Below are 26166 nucleotides of genomic sequence, written 5' to 3' on the forward strand. Positions count from 1 at the left end.
GTTAATTTTCGCACAACAGTCTTAAGGATGCACATAAAACTTTGAGCTATTTTGTTTAAATCGTCGTTTTAGTGTGAAATACTTTCAATAAATCCCCAAGAATTGTAGAAAGTGATATAGAAAGAAATTGAAAGCTTCTTTCATGTGTGAAGGGGGCACCCAGATTGATCCATGGTGCAGTTACTGGGTGTGAGTGTGAAAACTGTTAATTTTCAAAAAGAGTCATAAGGATGCACATAAAACTTTGAGCTATTTTGCTTAATTAGTCGTTTTAGTGTGACATACTTTCAAAAAATCCCCAAGAATTGAAAAAAGCGATACAGAAAGAAATTGACAGCTTCTTTAAAGTATTAAGGGGGCACCCGGATTTGAACCAGAGACCTCTTGATCTGCAGTCAAATGCTCTACCACTGAGCTATACCCCCTTGTTGTACTATCTGGAAGTGGATGGACTAGAAACTGCTGCTGTGGATCTCATCAGAACGGCTTCCTCTTTTATAGGCTCTCTATACCACCTGCTGATTTATTAGTCACAGGGTCTGGGACACAGCCTGACTCATGCCCCTGGCTACAAGCTGATGGACACACTCAACACACCTGATGCTTCACTATTCACACCAAAATACATAGCATGACAGCAGGTCCTAGGCCAAGGGTGCCAATTCACTCTCAAGCTTACTCTTGCTTCACTAGTCACAGGGACTGCTATGGAGACCGGCTGCTGGTCCTTTCACACAACCCTCTTACGGACGCAGATAAAACCTAAAACTCTTTTTAATTAGTGGTTTTTCTGTGACATACTTTCAAGAAATCTCCAGAAATTGAAATAAGTAACAGAGAATTTTTTTTTTGTTCCTTAAAAGGAGAAGTGGGAAGCAAGACTTGAACTGGGGACCTCTTGATCTGCAGTCATATACTTTACTGCTGAGCTATACACATCCTCTTTTCCTGAAATATGCCTTCACACACACCTTATTACTGCGAGCAGCAGGCTGTAGAGTGCAGACGTCACAAATAATACCATGGACTCTGACTAGCACTGAGTTATACCTACTCTGGGATTCCAGCTGTGGGACTAGCTTACTCTCTTGTCTACTCACCATGCTGGAAGTGAGAGTGAGTCTTACTCTCTTCTGCAATCACTCTGTGCCCTAAATTTCAGTCTTAGTCTCTCATCTGCTCACTCTCTGCAGTAAGTGTGCAAAGCTGTCAGTGACTCAGCCAGTCTAAGCCTCCTAGCTCATTTAAAAATCCACTGCCTCAGACATTGACAGAACACAACTCTAGTGAGGAAAGACTTCTTTTTAACAGTGCTTTGGTTAGCAGTACCATACAACTCTCACACAGTCACTATCTCTTCTAATCGATGCAAGTTCACATAGATGTCTTTTAAAATGCAATTTCTGTGTCCCTCACGTGGTAATGTCTTTAACGATGCTATATCTTTGTTTTATGGTAAAACAATTTGATATGGTATACATATTGGACCAGTCTTACTGTACATTCTAGTAACGGTAAGCTGGCGTGATACTAGTGAAACACACTGGAAACAGTACACAGGCCAGTCACAGTGTACCAGCATTTGGGTCCAGTTTTGTCTAGCCGACGTTACCTTACATACTAATTACAGTAAATAGGTGTGCTACTGGAGAAAGACACAAGTAACAGCATGCAGGCATTTGTTTCTTACACATATTACTATCAGTAAGCACACATGCTACTGTCCAAACTCAGTTCTAAAACTGCAGAGACTTCTGTTACAGTATAAGGACATTTGTGAAAGCATTACGGGCATACAGTGTCCACACACTCACATCTTTGCTGCTGTACAGGCACACAGTGTTTCTTAAAGCACAACAAATCAGCTGTGCTGTGGTAAATACAGTGGAATTTAGAAACTCGTGATTTGTTTACCTATGTATTTTTTCTTTGCACCTGCAATTTCTGCTATATGCTCAATTATTAGAAGCAATGCTTGTTAATAAATCCATGCCGTAAAACATTATCTGTGTGCTGCACACTACAGAATGTAGAAAGATGTATTAAAGTACACAGTATCATGCTGTGTACACAAATTTCAATTTGTCCCTGTGTGCCAATGTACGAACTCTTGTTTTACTCGAATTGATCCATGGTGCAGTTACTGGGCGTGAGTGTGAAAACTGTTAATTTTCGCACAACAGTCTTAAGGATGCACATAAAACTTTGAGCTATTTTGTTTAAATAGTCGTTTTAGTGTGAAATACTTTCAATAAATCCCCAAGAATTGTAGAAAGTGATATAGAAAGAAATTGAAAGCTTCTTTCATGTGTGAAGGGGCCACCCAGATTGATCCATGGTGCAGTTACTGGGTGTGAGTGTGAAAACTGTTAATTTTCAACAAGAGTCATAAGGATGTACATAAAAGTTTGAGCTATTTTGCTTAATTAGTCGTTTTAGTGTGACATACTTTCAAAAAATCCCCAAGAATTGAAAAAAGCGATACAGAAAGAAATTGACAGCTTCTTTAAAGTATTAAGGGGGCACCCGGATTTGAACCAGAGACCTCTTGATCTGCAGTCAAATGCTCTACCACTGAGCTATACCCCCTTGTTGTACTATCTGGAAGTGGATGGACTAGAAACTGCTGCTGTGGATCTCATCAGAACGGCTTCCTCTTTTATAGGCTCTCTATACCACCTGCTGATTTATTAGTCACAGGGTCTGGGACACTGCCTGACTCATGCCCCTGGCTACAAGCTGATGGACACACTCAACACACCTGATGCTTCACTATTCACACCAAAATACATAGCATGACAGCAGGTCCTAGGCCAAGGGTGCCAATTCACTCTCAAGCTTACTCTTGCTTCACTAGTCACAGGGACTGCTATGGAGACCGGCTGCTGGTCCTTTCACACAACCCTCTTACGGACGCAGATAAAACCTAAAACTCTTTTTAATTAGTGGTTTTTCTGTGACATACTTTCAAGAAATCTCCAGAAATTGAAATAAGTAACAGAGAATTTTTTTTTTGTTCCTTAAAAGGAGAAGTGGGAAGCAAGACTTGAACTGGGGACCTCTTGATCTGCAGTCATATACTTTACTGCTGAGCTATACACATCCTCTTTTCCTGAAATATGCCTTCACACACACCTTATTACTGCGAGCAGCAGGCTGTAGAGTGCAGACGTCACATATAATACCATGGACTCTGACTAGCACTGAGTTATACCTACTCTGGGATTCCAGCTGTGGGACTAGCTTACTCTCTTGTCTACTCACCATGCTGGAAGTGAGAGTGAGTCTTACTCTCTTCTGCAATCACTCTGTGCCCTAAATTTCAGTCTTAGTCTCTCATCTGCTCACTCTCTGCAGTAAGTGTGCAAAGCTGTCAGTGACTCAGCCAGTCTAAGCCTCCTAGCTCATTTAAAAATCCACTGCCTCAGACATTGACAGAACACAACTCTAGTGAGGAAAGACTTCTTTTTAACAGTGCTTTGGTTAGCAGTACCATACAACTCTCACACAGTCACTATCTCTTCTAATCGATGCAAGTTCACATAGATGTCTTTTAAAATGCAATTTCTGTGTCCCTCACGTGGTAATGTCTTTAACGATGCTATATCTTTGTTTTATGGTAAAACAATTTGATATGGTATACATATTGGACCAGTCTTACTGTACATTCTAGTAACGGTAAGCTGGCGTGATACTAGTGAAACACACTGGAAACAGTACACAGGCCAGTCACAGTGTACCAGCATTTGGGTCCAGTTTTGTCTAGCCGACGTTACCTTACATACTAATTACAGTAAATAGGTGTGCTACTGGAGAAAGACACAAGTAACAGCATGCAGGCATTTGTTTCTTACACATATTACTATCAGTAAGCACACATGCTACTGTCCAAACTCAGTTCTAAAACTGCAGAGACTTCTGTTACAGTATAAGGACATTTGTGAAAGCATTACGGGCATACAGTGTCCACACACTCACATCTTTGCTGCTGTACAGGCACACAGTGTTTCTTAAAGCACAACAAATCAGCTGTGCTGTGGTAAATACAGTGGAATTTAGAAACTCGTGATTTGTTTACCTATGTATTTTTTCTTTGCACCTGCAATTTCTGCTATATGCTCAATTATTAGAAGCAATGCTTGTTAATAAATCCATGCCGTAAAACATTATCTGTGTGCTGCACACTACAGAATGTAGAAAGATGTATTAAAGTACACAGTATCATGCTGTGTACACAAATTTCAATTTGTCCCTGTGTGCCAATGTACGAACTCTTGTTTTACTCGAATTGATCCATGGTGCAGTTACTGGGCGTGAGTGTGAAAACTGTTAATTTTCGCACAACAGTCTTAAGGATGCACATAAAACTTTGAGCTATTTTGTTTAAATAGTCGTTTTAGTGTGAAATACTTTCAATAAATCCCCAAGAATTGTAGAAAGTGATATAGAAAGAAATTGAAAGCTTCTTTCATGTGTGAAGGGGCCACCCAGATTGATCCATGGTGCAGTTACTGGGTGTGAGTGTGAAAACTGTTAATTTTCAACAAGAGTCATAAGGATGCACATAAAAGTTTGAGCTATTTTGCTTAATTAGTCGTTTTAGTGTGACATACTTTCAAAAAATCCCCAAGAATTGAAAAAAGCGATACAGAAAGAAATTGACAGCTTCTTTAATGTATTAATGGGGCACCCGGATTTGAACCAGGGACCTCTTGATCTGCAGTCAAATGCTCTACCACTGAGCTATACCCCCTTGTTGTACTATCTGGAAGTGGATGGACTAGAAACTGCTGCTGTGGATCTCATCAGAACGGCTTCCTCTTTTATAGGCTCTCTATACCACCTGCTGATTTATTAGTCACAGGGTCTGGGACACAGCCTGACTCATGCCCCTGGCTACAAGCTGATGGACACACTCAACACACCTGATGCTTCACTATTCACACCAAAATACATAGCATGACAGCAGGTCCTAGGCCAAGGGTGCCAATTTACTCTCAGGCTTACTCTTGCTTCACTAGTCACAGGGACTGCTATGGAGACCGGCTGCTGGTCCCTTCACACAACCCTCTTACGGACGCAGATAAAACCTAAAACTCTTTTTAATTAGTGGTTTTTCTGTGACATACTTTCAAGAAATCTCCAGAAATTGAAATAAGTAACAGATAATTTTTTTTTTGTTCCTTAAAAGGAGAAGTGGGAAGCAGGACTTGAACTGGGGACCTCTTAATCTGCAGTCACATACTTTACTGCTGAGCTATACACACCCTCTTTTCCTGAAATATGCCTTCACACACACCTTATTACTGCGAGCAGCAGGCTGTAGAGTGCAGACGTCACATATAATACCATGGACTCTGACTAGCACTGAGTTATACCTACTCTGGGATTCCAGCTGTGGGACTAGCTTACTCTCTTGTCTACTCACCATGCTGGAAGTGAGAGTGAGTCTTACTCTCTTCTGCAATCACTCTGTGCCCTAAATTTCAGTCTTAGTCTCTCGTCTGCTCACTCTCTGCAGTAAGTGTGCAAAGCTGTCAGTGACTCAGCCAGTCTAAGCCACCTAGCTCATTTAAAAATCCACTGCCTCAGACATTGACAGAACACAACTCTAGTGAGGAAAGACTTCTTTTTAACAGTGCTTTGGTTAGCAGTACCATACAACTCTCACACAGTCACTATCTCTTCTAATCGATGCAAGTTCACATCGATGTCTTTTAAAATGCAATTTCTGTGTCCCTCACGTGGTAATGTCTTTAACAATGCTATATCTTTGTTTTATGGTAAAACAATTTGATATGGTATACATATTGGACCAGTCTTACTGTACATTCTAGTAACGGTAAGCTGGCGTGATACTAGTGAAACACACTGGAAACAGTACACAGGCCAGTCACAGTGTACCAGCATTTGGGTCCAGTTTTGTCTAGCCGACGTTACCTTACATACTAATTACAGTAAATAGGTGTGCTACTGGAGAAAGACACAAGTAACAGCATGCAGGCATTTGTTTCTTACACATATTACTATCAGTAAGCACACATGCTACTGTCCAAACTCAGTTCTAAAACTGCAGAGACTTCTGTTACAGTATAAGGACATTTGTGAAAGCATTACGGGCATACAGTGTCCACACACTCACATCTTTGCTGCTGTACAGGCACACAGTGTTTCTTAAAGCACAACAAATCAGCTGTGCTGTGGTAAATACAGTGGAATTTAGAAACTCGTGATTTGTTTACCTATGTATTTTTTCTTGGCACCTGCAATTTCTGCTATATGCTCAATTATTAGAAGCAATGCTTGTTAATAAATCCATGCCGTAAAACATTATCTGTGTGCTGCACACTACAGAATGTAGAAAGATGTATTAAAGTACACAGTATCATGCTGTGTACACAAATTTCAATTTGTCCCTGTGTGCCAATGTACGAACTCTTGTTTTACTCGAATTGATCCATGGTGCAATTACTGGGCGTGAGTGTGAAAACTGTTAATTTTCGCACAACAGTCTTATGGATGCACATAAAACTTTGAGCTATTTTGTTTAAATAGTCGTTTTAGTGTGAAATACTTTCAATAAATCCCCAAGAATTGTAGAAAGTGATATAGAAAGAAATTGAAAGCTTCTTTCATGTGTGAAGGGGGCACCCAGATTGATCCATGGTGCAGTTACTGGGTGTGAGTGTGAAAACTGTTAATTTTCAACAAGAGTCATAAGGATGCACATAAAACTTTGAGCTATTTTGCTTAATTAGTCGTTTTAGTGTGACATACTTTCAAAAAATCCCCAAGAATTGAAAAAAGCGATACAGAAAGAAATTGACTGCTTCTTTAAAGTATTAAGGGGGCACCCGGATTTGAACCAGGGACCTCTTGATCTGCAGTCAAATGCTCTACCACTGAGTTATACCCCCTTGTTGTACTATCTGGAAGTGGATGGACTAGAAACTGCTGCTGTGGATCTCATCAGAACGGCTTCCTCTTTTATAGGCTCTCTATACCACCTGCTGATTTATTAGTCACAGGGTCTGGGACACAGCCTGACTCATGCCCCTGGCTACAAGCTGATGGACACACTCAACACACCTGATGCTTCACTATTCACACCAAAATACATAGCATGACAGCAGGTCCTAGGCCAAGGGTGCCAATTCACTCTCAAGCTTACTCTTGCTTCACTAGTCACAGGGACTGCTATGGAGACCGGCTGCTGGTCCTTTCACACAACCCTCTTACGGACGCAGATAAAACCTAAAACTCTTTTTAATTAGTGGTTTTTCTGTGACATACTTTCAAGAAATCTCCAGAAATTGAAATAAATAACAGATAATTTTTTTTTTGTTCCTTAAAAGGAGAAGTGGGAAGCAAGACTTGAACTGGGGACCTCTTGATCTGCAGTCACATACTTTACTGCTGAGCTATACACATCCTCTTTTCCTGAAATATGCCTTCACACACACCTTATTACTGCGAGCAGCAGGCTGTAGAGTGCAGACGTCACCTATAATACCATGGACTCTGACTAGCACTGAGTTATACCTACTCTGGGATTCCAGCTGTGGGACTAGCTTACTCTCTTGTCTACTCACCATGCTGGAAGTGAGAGTGAGTCTTACTCTCTTCTGCAATCACTCTGTGCCCTAAATTTCAGTCTTAGTCTCTCGTCTACTCACTCTCTGCAGTAAGTGTGCAAAGCTGTCAGTGACTCAGCCAGTCTAAGCCTCCTAGCTCATTTAAAAATCCACTGCCTCAGACATTGACAGAACACAACTCTAGTGAGGAAAGACTTCTTTTTAACAGTGCTTTGGTTAGCAGTACCATACAACTCTCACACAGTCACTATCTCTTCTAATCGATGCAAGTTCACATAGATGTCTTTTAAAATGCAATTTCTGTGTCCCTCACGTGGTAATGTCTTTAACAATGCTATATCTTTGTTTTATGGTAAAACAATTTGATATGGTATACATATTGGACCAGTCTTACTGTACATTCTAGTAACGGTAAGCTGGCGTGATAACAGTGAAACACACTGGAAACAGTACACAGGCCAGTCACAGTGTACCAGCATTTGGGTCCAGTTTTGTCTAGCCGACGTTACCTTACATACTAATTACAGTAAATAGGTGTGCTACTGGAGAAAGACACAAGTAACAGCATGCAGGCATTTGTTTCTTACACATATTACTATCAGTAAGCACACATGCTACTGTCCAAACTCAGTTCTAAAACTGCAGAGACTTCTGTTACAGTATAAGGACATTTGTGAAAGCATTACGGGCATACAGTGTCCACACACTCACATCTTTGCTGCTGTACAGGCACACAGTGTTTCTTAAAGCACAACAAATCAGCTGTGCTGTGGTAAATACAGTGGAATTTAGAAACTCGTGATTTGTTTACCTATGTATTTTTTCTTGGCACCTGCAATTTCTGCTATATGCTCAATTATTAGAAGCAATGCTTGTTAATAAATCCATGCCGTAAAACATTATCTGTGTGCTGCACACTACAGAATGTAGAAAGATGTATTAAAGTACACAGTATCATGCTGTGTACACAAATTTCAATTTGTCCCTGTGTGCCAATGTACGAACTCTTGTTTTACTCGAATTGATCCATGGTGCAGTTACTGGGCGTGAGTGTGAAAACTGTTAATTTTCGCACAACAGTCTTAAGGATGCACATAAAACTTTGAGCTATTTTGTTTAAATCGTCGTTTTAGTGTGAAATACTTTCAATAAATCCCCAAGAATTGTAGAAAGTGATATAGAAAGAAATTGAAAGCTTCTTTCATGTGTGAAGGGGGCACCCAGATTGATCCATGGTGCAGTTACTGGGTGTGAGTGTGAAAACTGTTAATTTTCAAAAAGAGTCATAAGGATGCACATAAAACTTTGAGCTATTTTGCTTAATTAGTCGTTTTAGTGTGACATACTTTCAAAAAATCCCCAAGAATTGAAAAAAGCGATACAGAAAGAAATTGACAGCTTCTTTAAAGTATTAAGGGGGCACCCGGATTTGAACCAGAGACCTCTTGATCTGCAGTCAAATGCTCTACCACTGAGCATACCCCCTTGTTGTACTATCTAGAAGTGGATGGACTAGAAACTGCTGCTGTGGATCTCATCAGAACGGCTTCCTCTTTTATAGGCTCTCTATACCACCTGCTGATTTATTAGTCACAGGGTCTGGGACACAGCCTGACTCATGCCCCTCGCTACAAGCTGATGGACACACTCAACACACCTGATGCTTCACTATTCACACCAAAATACATAGCATGACAGCAGGTCCTAGGCCAAGGGTGCCAATTCACTCTCAAGCTTACTCTTGCTTCACTAGTCACAGGGACTGCTATGGAGACCGGCTGCTGGTCCTTTCACACAACCCTCTTACGGACGCATATAAAACCTAAAACTCTTTTTAATTAGTGGTTTTTCTGTGACATACTTTCAAGAAATCTCCAGAAATTGAAATAAGTAACAGAGAATTTTTTTTTTGTTCCTTAAAAGGAGAAGTGGGAAGCAGGACTTGAGCTGGGGACCTCTTGATCTGCAGTCACATACTTTACTGCTGAGCTATACACATCCTCTTTTCCTGAAATATGCCTTCACACACACCTTATTACTGCGAGCAGCAGGCTGTAGAGTGCAGACGTCACATGTAATACCATGGACTCTGACTAGCACTGAGTTATACCTACTCTGGGATTCCAGCTGTGGGACTAGCTTACTCTCTTGTCTACTCACCATGCTGGAAGTGAGAGTGAGTCTTACTCTCTTCTGCAATCACTCTGTGCCCTAAATTTCAGTCTTAGTCTCTCGTCTGCTCACTCTCTGCTGTAAGTGTGCAAAGCTGTCAGTGACTCAGCCAGTCTAAGCCTCCTAGCTCATTTAAAAATCCACTGCCTCAGACTTTGACAGAACACAACTCTAGTGAGGAAAGACTTCTTTTTAACAGTGCTTTGGTTAGCAGTATCATACAACTCTCACACAGTCACTATCTCTTCTAATCGATGCAAGTTCACATAAATGTCTTTTAAAATGCAATTTCTGTGTCCCTCACGTGGTAATGTCTTTAACAATGCTATATCTTTGTTTTATGGTAAAACAATTTGATATGGTATACATATTGGACCAGTCTTACTGTACATTCTAGTAACGGTAAGCTGGCGTGATACTAGTGAAACACACTGGAAACAGTACACAGGCCAGTCACAGTGTACCAGCATTTGGGTCCAGTTTTGTCTAGCCGACGTTACCTTACATACTAATTACAGTAAATAGGTGTGCTACTGGAGAAAGACACAAGTAACAGCATGCAGGCATTTGTTTCTTACACATATTACTATCAGTAAGCACACATGCTACTGTCCAAACTCAGTTCTAAAACTGCAGAGACTTCTGATACAGTATAAGGACATTTGTGAAAGCATTACGGGCATACAGTGTCCACACACTCACATCTTTGCTGCTGTACAGGCACACAGTGTTTCTTAAAGCACAACAAATCAGCTGTGCTGTGGTAAATACAGTGGAATTTAGAAACTCGTGATTTATTTACCTATGTATTTTTTCTTTGCACCTGCAATTTCTGCTATATGCTCAATTATTAGAAGCAATGCTTGTTAATAAATCCATGCCGTAAAACATTATCTGTGTGCTGCACACTACAGAATGTAGAAAGATGTATTAAAGTACACAGTATCATGCTGTGTACACAAATTTCAATTTGTCCCTGTGTGCCAATGTACGAACTCTTGTTTTACTCGAATTGATCCATGGTGCAGTTACTGGGTGTGAGTGTGAAAACTGTTAATTTTCGCACAACAGTCTTAAGGATGCACATAAAACTTTGAGCTATTTTGTTTAAATAGTCGTTTTAGTGTGAAATACTTTCAATAAATCCCCAAGAATTGTAGAAAGTGATATAGAAAGAAATTGAAAGCTTTTTTCATGTGTGAAGGGGGCACCCAGATTGATCCATGGTGCAGTTACTGGGTGTGAGTGTGAAAACTGTTAATTTTCAACAAGAGTCATAAGGATGCACATAAAACTTTGAGCTATTTTGCTTAATTAGTCGTTTTAGTGTGACATACTTTCAAAAAATCCCCAAGAATTGAAAAAAGCGTATACAGAAAGAAATTGACTGCTTCTTTAAAGTATTAAGGGGGCACCCGGATTTGAACCAGGGACCTCTTGATCTGCAGTCAAATGCTCTACCACTGAGCTATACCCCCTTGTTGTACTATCTGGAAGTGGATGGACTAGAAACTGCTGCTGTGGATCTCATCAGAACGGCTTCCTCTTTTATAGGCTCTCTATACCACCTGCTGATTTATTAGTCACAGGGTCTGGGACACAGCCTGACTCATGCCCCTGGCTACAAGCTGATGGACACACTCAACACACCTGATGCTTCACTATTCACACCAAAATACATAGCATGACAGCAGGTCCTAGGCCAAGGGTGCCAATTCACTCTCAAGCTTACTCTTGCTTCACTAGTCACAGGGACTGCTATGGAGACCGGCTGCTGGTCCTTTCACACAACCCTCTTACGGACGCAGATAAAACCTAAAACTCTTTTTAATTAGTGGTTTTTCTGTGACATACTTTCAAGAAATCTCCAGAAATTGAAATAAGTAACAGAGAATTTTTTTTTTGTTCCTTAAAAGGAGAAGTGGGAAGCAAGACTTGAACTGGGGACCTCTTGATCTGCAGTCATATACTTTACTGCTGAGCTATACACATCCTCTTTTCCTGAAATATGCCTTCACACACACCTTATTACTGCGAGCAGCAGGCTGTAGAGTGCAGACGTCACATATAATACCATGGACTCTGACTAGCACTGAGTTATACCTACTCTGGGATTCCAGCTGTGGGACTAGCTTACTCTCTTGTCTACTCACCATGCTGGAAGTGAGAGTGAGTCTTACTCTCTTCTGCAATCACTCTGTGCCCTAAATTTCAGTCTTAGTCTCTCATCTGCTCACTCTCTGCAGTAAGTGTGCAAAGCTGTCAGTGACTCAGCCAGTCTAAGCCTCCTAGCTCATTTAAAAATCCACTGCCTCAGACATTGACAGAACACAACTCTAGTGAGGAAAGACTTCTTTTTAACAGTGCTTTGGTTAGCAGTACCATACAACTCTCACACAGTCACTATCTCTTCTAATCGATGCAAGTTCACATAGATGTCTTTTAAAATGCAATTTCTGTGTCCCTCACGTGGTAATGTCTTTAACGATGCTATATCTTTGTTTTATGGTAAAACAATTTGATATGGTATACATATTGGACCAGTCTTACTGTACATTCTAGTAACGGTAAGCTGGCGTGATACTAGTGAAACACACTGGAAACAGTACACAGGCCAGTCACAGTGTACCAGCATTTGGGTCCAGTTTTGTCTAGCCGACGTTACCTTACATACTAATTACAGTAAATAGGTGTGCTACTGGAGAAAGACACAAGTAACAGCATGCAGGCATTTGTTTCTTACACATATTACTATCAGTAAGCACACATGCTACTGTCCAAACTCAGTTCTAAAACTGCAGAGACTTCTGTTACAGTATAAGGACATTTGTGAAAGCATTACGGGCATACAGTGTCCACACACTCACATCTTTGCTGCTGTACAGGCACACAGTGTTTCTTAAAGCACAACAAATCAGCTGTGCTGTGGTAAATACAGTGGAATTTAGAAACTCGTGATTTGTTTACCTATGTATTTTTTCTTTGCACCTGCAATTTCTGCTATATGCTAAATTATTAGAAGCAATGCTTGTTAATAAATCCATGCCGTAAAACATTATCTGTGTGCTGCACACTACAGAATGTAGAAAGATGTATTAAAGTACACAGTATCATGCTGTGTACACAAATTTCAATTTGTCCCTGTGTGCCAATGTACGAACTCTTGTTTTACTCGAATTGATCCATGGTGCAGTTACTGGGCGTGAGTGTGAAAACTGTTAATTTTCGCACAACAGTCTTAAGGATGCACATAAAACTTTGAGCTATTTTGTTTAAATAGTCGTTTTAGTGTGAAATACTTTCAATAAATCCCCAAGAATTGTAGAAAGTGATATAGAAAGAAATTGAAAGCTTCTTTCATGTGTGAAGGGGGCACCCAGATTGATCCATGCTGCAGTTACTGGGTGTGAGTGTGAAAACTGTTAATTTTCAAAAAGAGTCATAAGGATGCACATAAAACTTTGAGCTATTTTGCTTAATTAGTCGTTTTAGTGTGACATACTTTCAAAAAATCCCCAAGAATTGAAAAAAGCGATACAGAAAGAAATTGACAGCTTCTTTAAAGTATTAAGGGGGCACCCGGATTTGAACCAGAGACCTCTTGATCTGCAGTCAAATGCTCTACCACTGAGCTATACCCCCTTGTTGTACTATCTGGAAGTGGATGGACTAGAAACTACTGCTGTGGATCTCATCAGAACGGCTTCCTCTTTTATAGGCTCTCTATACCACCTGCTGATTTATTAGTCACAGGGTCTGGGACACAGCCTGACTCATGCCCCTGGCTACAAGCTGATGGACACACTCAACACACCTGATGCTTCACTATTCACACCAAAATACATAGCATGACAGCAGGTCCTAGGCCAAGGGTGCCAATTCACTCTCAAGCTTACTCTTGCTTCACTAGTCACAGGGACTGCTATGGAGACCGGCTGCTGGTCCTTTCACACAACCCTCTTACGGACGCAGATAAAACCTAAAACTCTTTTTAATTAGTGGTTTTTCTGTGACATACTTTCAAGAAATCTCCAGAAATTGAAATAAGTAACAGAGAATTTTTTTTTTGTTCCTTAAAAGGAGAAGTGGGAAGCAAGACTTGAACTGGGGACCTCTTGATCTGCAGTCATATACTTTACTGCTGAGCTATACACATCCTCTTTTCCTGAAATATGCCTTCACACACACCTTATTACTGCGAGCAGCAGGCTGTAGAGTGCAGACGTCACATATAATACCATGGACTCTGACTAGCACTGAGTTATACCTACTCTGGGATTCCAGCTGTGGGACTAGCTTACTCTCTTGTCTACTCACCATGCTGGAAGTGAGAGTGAGTCTTACTCTCTTCTGCAATCACTCTGTGCCCTAAATTTCAGTCTTAGTCTCTCATCTGCTCACTCTCTGCAGTAAGTGTGCAAAGCTGTCAGTGACTCAGCCAGTCTAAGCCTCCTAGCTCATTTAAAAATCCACTGCCTCAGACATTGACAGAACACAACTCTAGTGAGGAAAGACTTCTTTTTAACAGTGCTTTGGTTAGCAGTACCATACAACTCTCACACAGTCACTATCTCTTCTAATCGATGCAAGTTCACATAGATGTCTTTTAAAATGCAATTTCTGTGTCCCTCATGTGGTAATGTCTTTAACGATGCTATATCTTTGTTTTATGGTAAAACAATTTGATATGGTATACATATTGGACCAGTCTTACTGTACATTCTAGTAACGGTAAGCTGGCGTGATACTAGTGAAACACACTGGAAACAGTACACAGGCCAGTCACAGTGTACCAGCATTTGGGTCCAGTTTTGTCTAGCCGACGTTACCTTACATACTAATTACAGTAAATAGGTGTGCTACTGGAGAAAGACACAAGTAACAGCATGCAGGCATTTGTTTCTTACACATATTACTATCAGTAAGCACACATGCTACTGTCCAAACTCAGTTCTAAAACTGCAGAGACTTCTGTTACAGTATAAGGACATTTGTGAAAGCATTACGGGCATACAGTGTCCACACACTCACATCTTTGCTGCTGTACAGGCACACAGTGTTTCTTAAAGCACAACAAATCAGCTGTGCTGTGGTAAATACAGTGGAATTTAGAAACTCGTGATTTGTTTACCTATGTATTTTTTCTTTGCACCTGCAATTTCTGCTATATGCTCAATTATTAGAAGCAATGCTTGTTAATAAATCCATGCCGTAAAACATTATCTGTGTGCTGCACACTACAGAATGTAGAAAGATGTATTAAAGTACACAGTATCATGCTGTGTACACAAATTTCAATTTGTCCCTGTGTGCCAATGTACGAACTCTTGTTTTACTCGAATTGATCCATGGTGCAGTTACTGGGCGTGAGTGTGAAAACTGTTAATTTTCGCACAACAGTCTTAAGGATGCACATAAAACTTTGAGCTATTTTGTTTAAATAGTCGTTTTAGTGTGAAATACTTTCAATAAATCCCCAAGAATTGTAGAAAGTGATATAGAAAGAAATTGAAAGCTTCTTTCATGTGTGAAGGGGCCACCCAGATTGATCCATGGTGCAGTTACTGGGTGTGAGTGTGAAAACTGTTAATTTTCAACAAGAGTCATAAGGATGCACATAAAAGTTTGAGCTATTTTGCTTAATTAGTCGTTTTAGTGTGACATACTTTCAAAAAATCCCCAAGAATTGAAAAAAGCGATACAGAAAGAAATTGACAGCTTCTTTAATGTATTAATGGGGCACCCGGATTTGAACCAGGGACCTCTTGATCTGCAGTCAAATGCTCTACCACTGAGCTATACCCCCTTGTTGTACTATCTGGAAGTGGATGGACTAGAAACTGCTGCTGTGGATCTCATCAGAACGGCTTCCTCTTTTATAGGCTCTCTATACCACCTGCTGATTTATTAGTCACAGGGTCTGGGACACAGCCTGACTCATGCCCCTGGCTACAAGCTGATGGACACACTCAACACACCTGATGCTTCACTATTCACACCAAAATACATAGCATGACAGCAGGTCCTAGGCCAAGGGTGCCAATTTACTCTCAGGCTTACTCTTGCTTCACTAGTCACAGGGACTGCTATGGAGACCGGCTGCTGGTCCCTTCACACAACCCTCTTACGGACGCAGATAAAACCTAAAACTCTTTTTAATTAGTGGTTTTTCTGTGACATACTTTCAAGAAATCTCCAGAAATTGAAATAAGTAACAGATAATTTTTTTTTTGTTCCTTAAAAGGAGAAGTGGGAAGCAGGACTTGAACTGGGGACCTCTTAATCTGCAGTCACATACTTTACTGCTGAGCTATACACACCCTCTTTTCCTGAAATATGCCTTCACACACACCTTATTACTGCGAGCAGCAGGCTGTAGAGTGCAGACGTCACATATAATACCATGGACTCTGACTAGCACTGAGTTATACCTACTCTGGGATTCCAGCTGTGGGACTAGCTTACTCTCTTGTCTACTCACCATGCTGGAAGTGAGAGTGAGTCTTACTCTCTTCTGCAATCACTCTGTGCCCTAAATTTCAGTCTTAGTCTCTCGTCTGCTCACTCTCTGCAGTAAGTGTGCAAAGCTGTCAGTGACTCAGCCAGTCTAAGCCTCCTAGCTCATTTAAAAATCCACTGCCTCAGACATTGACAGAACACAACTCTAGTGAGGAAAGACTTCTTTTTAACAGTGCTTTGGTTAGCAGTACCATACAACTCTCACACAGTCACTATCTCTTCTAATCGATGCAAGTTCACATCGATGTCTTTTAAAATGCAATTTCTGTGTCCCTCACGTGGTAATGTCTTTAACAATGCTATATCTTTGTTTTATGGTAAAACAATTTGATATGGTATACATATCGGACCAGTCTTACTGTACATTCTAGTAACGGTAAGCTGGCGTGATACTAGTGAAACACACTGGAAACAGTACACAGGCCAGTCACAGTGTACCAGCATTTGGGTCCAGTTTTGTCTAGCCGACGTTACCTTACATACTAATTACAGTAAATAGGTGTGCTACTGGAGAAAGACACAAGTAACAGCATGCAGGCATTTGTTTCTTACACATATTACTATCAGTAAGCACACATGCTACTGTCCAAACTCAGTTCTAAAACTGCAGAGACTTCTGTTACAGTATAAGGACATTTGTGAAAGCATTACGGGCATACAGTGTCCACACACTCACATCTTTGCTGCTGTACAGGCACACAGTGTTTCTTAAAGCACAACAAATCAGCTGTGCTGTGGTAAATACAGTGGAATTTAGAAACTCGTGATTTGTTTACCTATGTATTTTTTCTTGGCACCTGCAATTTCTGCTATATGCTCAATTATTAGAAGCAATGCTTGTTAATAAATCCATGCCGTAAAACATTATCTGTGTGCTGCACACTACAGAATGTAGAAAGATGTATTAAAGTACACAGTATCATGCTGTGTACACAAATTTCAATTTGTCCCTGTGTGCCAATGTACGAACTCTTGTTTTACTCGAATTGATCCATGGTGCAATTACTGGGCGTGAGTGTGAAAACTGTTAATTTTCGCACAACAGTCTTATGGATGCACATAAAACTTTGAGCTATTTTGTTTAAATAGTCGTTTTAGTGTGAAATACTTTCAATAAATCCCCAAGAATTGTAGAAAGTGATATAGAAAGAAATTGAAAGCTTCTTTCATGTGTGAAGGGGGCACCCAGATTGATCCATGGTGCAGTTACTGGGTGTGAGTGTGAAAACTGTTAATTTTCAACAAGAGTCATAAGGATGCACATAAAACTTTGAGCTATTTTGCTTAATTAGTCGTTTTAGTGTGACATACTTTCAAAAAATCCCCAAGAATTGAAAAAAGCGATACAGAAAGAAATTGACTGCTTCTTTAAAGTATTAAGGGGGCACCCGGATTTGAACCAGGGACCTCTTGATCTGCAGTCAAATGCTCTACCACTGAGCTATACCCCCTTGTTGTACTATCTGGAAGTGGATGGACTAGAAACTGCTGCTGTGGATCTCATCAGAACGGCTTCCTCTTTTATAGGCTCTCTATACCACCTGCTGATTTATTAGTCACAGGGTCTGGGACACAGCCTGACTCATGCCCCTGGCTACAAGCTGATGGACACACTCAACACACCTGATGCTTCACTATTCACACCAAAATACATAGCATGACAGCAGGTCCTAGGCCAAGGGTGCCAATTCACTCTCAAGCTTACTCTTGCTTCACTAGTCACAGGGACTGCTATGGAGACCGGCTGCTGGTCCTTTCACACAACCCTCTTACGGACGCAGATAAAACCTAAAACTCTTTTTAATTAGTGGTTTTTCTGTGACATACTTTCAAGAAATCTCCAGAAATTGAAATAAATAACAGATAATTTTTTTTTTGTTCCTTAAAAGGAGAAGTGGGAAGCAAGACTTGAACTGGGGACCTCTTGATCTGCAGTCACATACTTTACTGCTGAGCTATACACATCCTCTTTTCCTGAAATATGCCTTCACACACACCTTATTACTGCGAGCAGCAGGCTGTAGAGTGCAGACGTCACCTATAATACCATGGACTCTGACTAGCACTGAGTTATACCTACTCTGGGATTCCAGCTGTGGGACTAGCTTACTCTCTTGTCTACTCACCATGCTGGAAGTGAGAGTGAGTCTTACTCTCTTCTGCAATCACTCTGTGCCCTAAATTTCAGTCTTAGTCTCTCGTCTGCTCACTCTCTGCAGTAAGTGTGCAAAGCTGTCAGTGACTCAGCCAGTCTAAGCCTCCTAGCTCATTTAAAAATCCACTGCCTCAGACATTGACAGAACACAACTCTAGTGAGGAAAGACTTCTTTTTAACAGTGCTTTGGTTAGCAGTACCATACAACTCTCACACAGTCACTATCTCTTCTAATCGATGCAAGTTCACATAGATGTCTTTTAAAATGCAATTTCTGTGTCCCTCACGTGGTAATGTCTTTAACAATGCTATATCTTTGTTTTATGGTAAAACAATTTGATATGGTATACATATTGGACCAGTCTTACTGTACATTCTAGTAACGGTAAGCTGGCGTGATAACAGTGAAACACACTGGAAACAGTACACAGGCCAGTCACAGTGTACCAGCATTTGGGTCCAGTTTTGTCTAGCCGACGTTACCTTACATACTAATTACAGTAAATAGGTGTGCTACTGGAGAAAGACACAAGTAACAGCATGCAGGCATTTGTTTCTTACACATATTACTATCAGTAAGCACACATGCTACTGTCCAAACTCAGTTCTAAAACTGCAGAGACTTCTGTTACAGTATAAGGACATTTGTGAAAGCATTACGGGCATACAGTGTCCACACACTCACATCTTTGCTGCTGTACAGGCACACAGTGTTTCTTAAAGCACAACAAATCAGCTGTGCTGTGGTAAATACAGTGGAATTTAGAAACTCGTGATTTGTTTACCTATGTATTTTTTCTTGGCACCTGCAATTTCTGCTATATGCTCAATTATTAGAAGCAATGCTTGTTAATAAATCCATGCCGTAAAACATTATCTGTGTGCTGCACACTACAGAATGTAGAAAGATGTATTAAAGTACACAGTATCATGCTGTGTACACAAATTTCAATTTGTCCCTGTGTGCCAATGTACGAACTCTTGTTTTACTCGAATTGATCCATGGTGCAGTTACTGGGCGTGAGTGTGAAAACTGTTAATTTTCGCACAACAGTCTTAAGGATGCACATAAAACTTTGAGCTATTTTGTTTAAATCGTCGTTTTAGTGTGAAATACTTTCAATAAATCCCCAAGAATTGTAGAAAGTGATATAGAAAGAAATTGAAAGCTTCTTTCATGTGTGAAGGGGGCACCCAGATTGATCCATGGTGCAGTTACTGGGTGTGAGTGTGAAAACTGTTAATTTTCAAAAAGAGTCATAAGGATGCACATAAAACTTTGAGCTATTTTGCTTAATTAGTCGTTTTAGTGTGACATACTTTCAAAAAATCCCCAAGAATTGAAAAAAGCGATACAGAAAGAAATTGACAGCTTCTTTAAAGTATTAAGGGGGCACCCGGATTTGAACCAGAGACCTCTTGATCTGCAGTCAAATGCTCTACCACTGAGCATACCCCCTTGTTGTACTATCTAGAAGTGGATGGACTAGAAACTGCTGCTGTGGATCTCATCAGAACGGCTTCCTCTTTTATAGGCTCTCTATACCACCTGCTGATTTATTAGTCACAGGGTCTGGGACACAGCCTGACTCATGCCCCTCGCTACAAGCTGATGGACACACTCAACACACCTGATGCTTCACTATTCACACCAAAATACATAGCATGACAGCAGGTCCTAGGCCAAGGGTGCCAATTCACTCTCAAGCTTACTCTTGCTTCACTAGTCACAGGGACTGCTATGGAGACCGGCTGCTGGTCCTTTCACACAACCCTCTTACGGACGCATATAAAACCTAAAACTCTTTTTAATTAGTGGTTTTTCTGTGACATACTTTCAAGAAATCTCCAGAAATTGAAATAAGTAACAGAGAATTTTTTTTTTGTTCCTTAAAAGGAGAAGTGGGAAGCAGGACTTGAGCTGGGGACCTCTTGATCTGCAGTCACATACTTTACTGCTGAGCTATACACATCCTCTTTTCCTGAAATATGCCTTCACACACACCTTATTACTGCGAGCAGCAGGCTGTAGAGTGCAGACGTCACATGTAATACCATGGACTCTGACTAGCACTGAGTTATACCTACTCTGGGATTCCAGCTGTGGGACTAGCTTACTCTCTTGTCTACTCACCATGCTGGAAGTGAGAGTGAGTCTTACTCTCTTCTGCAATCACTCTGTGCCCTAAATTTCAGTCTTAGTCTCTCGTCTGCTCACTCTCTGCTGTAAGTGTGCAAAGCTGTCAGTGACTCAGCCAGTCTAAGCCTCCTAGCTCATTTAAAAATCCACTGCCTCAGACTTTGACAGAACACAACTCTAGTGAGGAAAGACTTCTTTTTAACAGTGCTTTGGTTAGCAGTATCATACAACTCTCACACAGTCACTATCTCTTCTAATCGATGCAAGTTCACATAGATGTCTTTTAAAATGCAATTTCTGTGTCCCTCATGTGGTAATGTCTTTAACGATGCTATATCTTTGTTTTATGGTAAAACAATTTGATATGGTATACATATTGGACCAGTCTTACTGTACATTCTAGTAACGGTAAGCTGGCGTGATACTAGTGAAACACACTGGAAACAGTACACAGGCCAGTCACAGTGTACCAGCATTTGGGTCCAGTTTTGTCTAGCCGACGTTACCTTACATACTAATTACAGTAAATAGGTGTGCTACTGGAGAAAGACACAAGTAACAGCATGCAGGCATTTGTTTCTTACACATATTACTATCAGTAAGCACACATGCTACTGTCCAAACTCAGTTCTAAAACTGCAGAGACTTCTGTTACAGTATAAGGACATTTGTGAAAGCATTACGGGCATACAGTGTCCACACACTCACATCTTTGCTGCTGTACAGGCACACAGTGTTTCTTAAAGCACAACAAATCAGCTGTGCTGTGGTAAATACAGTGGAATTTAGAAACTCGTGATTTGTTTACCTATGTATTTTTTCTTTGCACCTGCAATTTCTGCTATATGCTCAATTATTAGAAGCAATGCTTGTTAATAAATCCATGCCGTAAAACATTATCTGTGTGCTGCACACTACAGAATGTAGAAAGATGTATTAAAGTACACAGTATCATGCTGTGTACACAAATTTCAATTTGTCCCTGTGTGCCAATGTACGAACTCTTGTTTTACTCGAATTGATCCATGGTGCAGTTACTGGGCGTGAGTGTGAAAACTGTTAATTTTCGCACAACAGTCTTAAGGATGCACATAAAACTTTGAGCTATTTTGTTTAAATCGTCGTTTTAGTGTGAAATACTTTCAATAAATCCCCAAGAATTGTAGAAAGTGATATAGAAAGAAATTGAAAGCTTCTTTCATGTGTGAAGGGGCCACCCAGATTGATCCATGGTGCAGTTACTGGGTGTGAGTGTGAAAACTGTTAATTTTCAACAAGAGTCATAAGGATGCACATAAAACTTTGAGCTATTTTGCTTAATTAGTCGTTTTAGTGTGACATACTTTCAAAAAATCCCCAAGAATTGAAAAAAGCGATACAGAAAGAAATTGACAGCTTCTTTAATGTATTAAGGGGGCACCCGGATTTGAACCAGGGACCTCTTGATCTGCAGTCAAATGCTCTACCACTGAGCTATACCCCCTTGTTGTACTATCTGGAAGTGGATGGACTAGAAACTGCTGCTGTGGATCTCATCAGAACGGCTTCCTCTTTTATAGGCTCTCTATACCACCTGCTGATTTATTAGTCACAGGGTCTGGGACACAGCCTGACTCATGCCCCTGGCTACAAGCTGATGGACACACTCAACACACCTGATGCTTCACTATTCACACCAAAATACATAGCATGACAGCAGGTCCTAGGCCAAGGGAGCCAATTTACTCTCAGGCTTACTCTTGCTTCACTAGTCACAGGGACTGCTATGGAGACCGGCTGCTGGTCCCTTCACACAACCCTCTTACGGACGCAGATAAAACCTAAAACTCTTTTTAATTAGTGGTTTTTCTGTGACATACTTTCAAGAAATCTCCAGAAATTGAAATAAGTAACAGATAATTTTTTTTTTGTTCCTTAAAAGGAGAAGTGGGAAGCAAGACTTGAACTGGGGACCTCTTAATCTGCAGTCACATACTTTACTGCTGAGCTATACACACCCTCTTTTCCTGAAATATGCCTTCACACACACCTTATTACTGCGAGCAGCAGGCTGCAGAGTGCAGACGTCACATATAATACCATGGACTCTGACTAGCACTGAGTTATACCTACTCTGGGATTCCAGCTGTGGGACTAGCTTACTCTCTTGTCTACTCACCATGCTGGAAGTGAGAGTGAGTCTTACTCTCTTCTGCAATCACTCTGTGCCCTAAATTTCAGTCTTAGTCTCTCGTCTGCTCACTCTCTGCAGTAAGTGTGCAAAGCTGTCAGTGACTCAGCCAGTCTAAGCCTCCTAGCTCATTTAAAAATCCACTGCCTCAGACATTGACAGAACACAACTCTAGTGAGGAAAGACTTCTTTTTAACAGTGCTTTGGTTAGCAGTACCATACAACTCTCACACAGTCACTATCTCTTCTAATCGATGCAAGTTCACATAGATGTCTTTTAAAATGCAATTTCTGTGTCCCTCACGTGGTAATGTCTTTAACAATGCTATATCTTTGTTTTATGGTAAAACAATTTGATATGGTATACATATTGGACCAGTCTTACTGTACATTCTAGTAACGGTAAGCTGGCGTGATACTAGTGAAACACACTGGAAACAGTACACAGGCCAGTCACAGTGTACCAGCATTTGGGTCCAGTTTTGTCTAGCCGACGTTACCTTACATACTAATTACAGTAAATAGGTGTGCTACTGGAGAAAGACACAAGTAACAGCATGCAGGCATTTGTTTCTTACACATATTACTATCAGTAAGCACACATGCTACTGTCCAAACTCAGTTCTAAAACTGCAGAGACTTCTGTTACAGTATAAGGACATTTGTGAAAGCATTACGGGCATACAGTGTCCACACACTCACATCTTTGCTGCTGTACAGGCACACAGTGTTTCTTAAAGCACAACAAATCAGCTGTGCTGTGGTAAATACAGTGGAATTTAGAAACTCGTGATTTGTTTACCTATGTATTTTTTCTTTGCACCTGCAATTTCTGCTATATGCTCAATTATTAGAAGCAATGCTTGTTAATAAATCCATGCCGTAAAACATTATCTGTGTGCTGCACACTACAGAATGTAGAAAGATGTATTAAAGTACACAGTATCATGCTGTGTACACAAATTTCAATTTGTCCCTGTGTGCCAATGTACGAACTCTTGTTTTACTCGAATTGATCCATGGTGCAGTTACTGGGCGTGAGTGTGAAAACTGTTAATTTTCGCACAACAGTCTTAAGGATGCACATAAAACTTTGAGCTATTTTGTTTAAATCGTCGTTTTAGTGTGAAATACTTTCAATAAATCCCCAAGAATTGTAGAAAGTGATATAGAAAGAAATTGAAAGCTTCTTTCATGTGTGAAGGGGGCACCCAGATTGATCCATGGTGCAGTTACTGGGTGTGAGTGTGAAAACTGTTAATTTTCAAAAAGAGTCATAAGGATGCACATAAAACTTTGAGCTATTTTGCTTAATAAGTCGTTTTAGTGTGACATACTTTCAAAAAATCCCCAAGAATTGAAAAAAGCGATACAGAAAGAAATTGACAGCTTCTTTAAAGTATTAAGGGGGCACCCGGATTTGAACCAGAGACCTCTTGATCTGCAGTCAAATGCTCTACCACTGAGCTATACCCCCTTGTTGTACTATCTGGAAGTGGATGGACTAGAAACTGCTGCTGTGGATCTCATCAGAACGGCTTCCTCTTTTATAGGCTCTCTATACCACCTGCTGATTTATTAGTCACAGGGTCTGGGACACAGCCTGACTCATGCCCCTGGCTACAAGCTGATGGACACACTCAACACACCTGATGCTTCACTATTCACACCAAAATACATAGCATGACAGCAGGTCCTAGGCCAAGGGTGCCAATTCACTCTCAAGCTTACTCTTGCTTCACTAGTCACAGGGACTGCTATGGAGACCGGCTGCTGGTCCTTTCACACAACCCTCTTACGGACGCAGATAAAACCTAAAACTCTTTTTAATTAGTGGTTTTTCTGTGACATACTTTCAAGAAATCTCCAGAAATTGAAATAAGTAACAGAGAATTTTTTTTTTGTTCCTTAAAAGGAGAAGTGGGAAGCAAGACTTGAACTGGGGACCTCTTGATCTGCAGTCATATACTTTACTGCTGAGCTATACACATCCTCTTTTCCTGAAATATGCCTTCACACACACCTTATTACTGCGAGCAGCAGGCTGTAGAGTGCAGACGTCACATATAATACCATGGACTCTGACTAGCACTGAGTTATACCTACTCTGGGATTCCAGCTGTGGGACTAGCTTACTCTCTTGTCTACTCACCATGCTGGAAGTGAGAGTGAGTCTTACTCTCTTCTGCAATCACTCTGTGCCCTAAATTTCAGTCTTAGTCTCTCATCTGCTCACTCTCTGCAGTAAGTGTGCAAAGCTGTCAGTGACTCAGCCAGTCTAAGCCTCCTAGCTCATTTAAAAATCCACTGCCTCAGACATTGACAGAACACAACTCTAGTGAGGAAAGACTTCTTTTTAACAGTGCTTTGGTTAGCAGTACCATACAACTCTCACACAGTCACTATCTCTTCTAATCGATGCAAGTTCACATAGATGTCTTTTAAAATGCAATTTCTGTGTCCCTCACGTGGTAATGTCTTTAACGATGCTATATCTTTGTTTTATGGTAAAACAATTTGATATGGTATACATATTGGACCAGTCTTACTGTACATTCTAGTAACGGTAAGCTGGCGTGATACTAGTGAAACACACTGGAAACAGTACACAGGCCAGTCACAGTGTACCAGCATTTGGGTCCAGTTTTGTCTAGCCGACGTTACCTTACATACTAATTACAGTAAATAGGTGTGCTACTGGAGAAAGACACAAGTAACAGCATGCAGGCATTTGTTTCTTACACATATTACTATCAGTAAGCACACATGCTACTGTCCAAACTCAGTTCTAAAACTGCAGAGACTTCTGTTACAGTATAAGGACATTTGTGAAAGCATTACGGGCATACAGTGTCCACACACTCACATCTTTGCTGCTGTACAGGCACACAGTGTTTCTTAAAGCACAACAAATCAGCTGTGCTGTGGTAAATACAGTGGAATTTAGAAACTCGTGATTTGTTTACCTATGTATTTTTTCTTTGCACCTGCAATTTCTGCTATATGCTCAATTATTAGAAGCAATGCTTGTTAATAAATCCATGCCGTAAAACATTATCTGTGTGCTGCACACTACAGAATGTAGAAAGATGTATTAAAGTACACAGTATCATGCTGTGTACACAAATTTCAATTTGTCCCTGTGTGCCAATGTACGAACTCTTGTTTTACTCGAATTGATCCATGGTGCAGTTACTGGGCGTGAGTGTGAAAACTGTTAATTTTCGCACAACAGTCTTAAGGATGCACATAAAACTTTGAGCTATTTTGTTTAAATAGTCGTTTTAGTGTGAAATACTTTCAATAAATCCCCAAGAATTGTAGAAAGTGATATAGAAAGAAATTGAAAGCTTCTTTCATGTGTGAAGGGGCCACCCAGATTGATCCATGGTGCAGTTACTGGGTGTGAGTGTGA

General features: G+C 40.6%; 12 non-coding genes across 12 annotated transcripts; all 12 read right to left on the reverse strand.

The window, feature by feature from the left end:
• Positions 1-353: 353 nt before the first annotated feature.
• Positions 354-425, reverse strand: TRNAC-GCA (transfer RNA cysteine (anticodon GCA)). The gene has a single exon. It is a non-coding gene; the product is annotated as a tRNA-Cys (tRNA).
• Positions 426-2517: 2092 nt separating this feature from the next.
• On the reverse strand, positions 2518-2589 carry TRNAC-GCA (transfer RNA cysteine (anticodon GCA)). The gene has a single exon. It is a non-coding gene; the product is annotated as a tRNA-Cys (tRNA).
• Positions 2590-4681: 2092 nt separating this feature from the next.
• TRNAC-GCA (transfer RNA cysteine (anticodon GCA)) lies at positions 4682-4753 on the reverse strand. Its single transcript has one exon. It is a non-coding gene; the product is annotated as a tRNA-Cys (tRNA).
• A 2092-nt stretch (positions 4754-6845) lies between these two features.
• TRNAC-GCA (transfer RNA cysteine (anticodon GCA)) lies at positions 6846-6917 on the reverse strand. Its single transcript has one exon. It is a non-coding gene; the product is annotated as a tRNA-Cys (tRNA).
• A 2090-nt stretch (positions 6918-9007) lies between these two features.
• On the reverse strand, positions 9008-9082 carry TRNAC-GCA (transfer RNA cysteine (anticodon GCA)). The gene has a single exon. It is a non-coding gene; the product is annotated as a tRNA-Cys (tRNA).
• Positions 9083-11173: 2091 nt separating this feature from the next.
• On the reverse strand, positions 11174-11245 carry TRNAC-GCA (transfer RNA cysteine (anticodon GCA)). Its single transcript has one exon. It is a non-coding gene; the product is annotated as a tRNA-Cys (tRNA).
• Positions 11246-13337: 2092 nt separating this feature from the next.
• Positions 13338-13409, reverse strand: TRNAC-GCA (transfer RNA cysteine (anticodon GCA)). The gene has a single exon. It is a non-coding gene; the product is annotated as a tRNA-Cys (tRNA).
• Positions 13410-15501: 2092 nt separating this feature from the next.
• On the reverse strand, positions 15502-15573 carry TRNAC-GCA (transfer RNA cysteine (anticodon GCA)). The gene has a single exon. It is a non-coding gene; the product is annotated as a tRNA-Cys (tRNA).
• A 2092-nt stretch (positions 15574-17665) lies between these two features.
• TRNAC-GCA (transfer RNA cysteine (anticodon GCA)) lies at positions 17666-17737 on the reverse strand. The gene has a single exon. It is a non-coding gene; the product is annotated as a tRNA-Cys (tRNA).
• Positions 17738-19827: 2090 nt separating this feature from the next.
• TRNAC-GCA (transfer RNA cysteine (anticodon GCA)) lies at positions 19828-19902 on the reverse strand. Its single transcript has one exon. It is a non-coding gene; the product is annotated as a tRNA-Cys (tRNA).
• Positions 19903-21992: 2090 nt separating this feature from the next.
• On the reverse strand, positions 21993-22064 carry TRNAC-GCA (transfer RNA cysteine (anticodon GCA)). The gene has a single exon. It is a non-coding gene; the product is annotated as a tRNA-Cys (tRNA).
• Positions 22065-24156: 2092 nt separating this feature from the next.
• On the reverse strand, positions 24157-24228 carry TRNAC-GCA (transfer RNA cysteine (anticodon GCA)). Its single transcript has one exon. It is a non-coding gene; the product is annotated as a tRNA-Cys (tRNA).
• Positions 24229-26166: the final 1938 nt, after the last annotated feature.

Source organism: Pleurodeles waltl, chromosome 4_1 (genome assembly GCF_031143425.1).
Source record: "Pleurodeles waltl isolate 20211129_DDA chromosome 4_1, aPleWal1.hap1.20221129, whole genome shotgun sequence".
Classification (NCBI taxonomy): Eukaryota; Metazoa; Chordata; class Amphibia; order Caudata; family Salamandridae; genus Pleurodeles; species Pleurodeles waltl.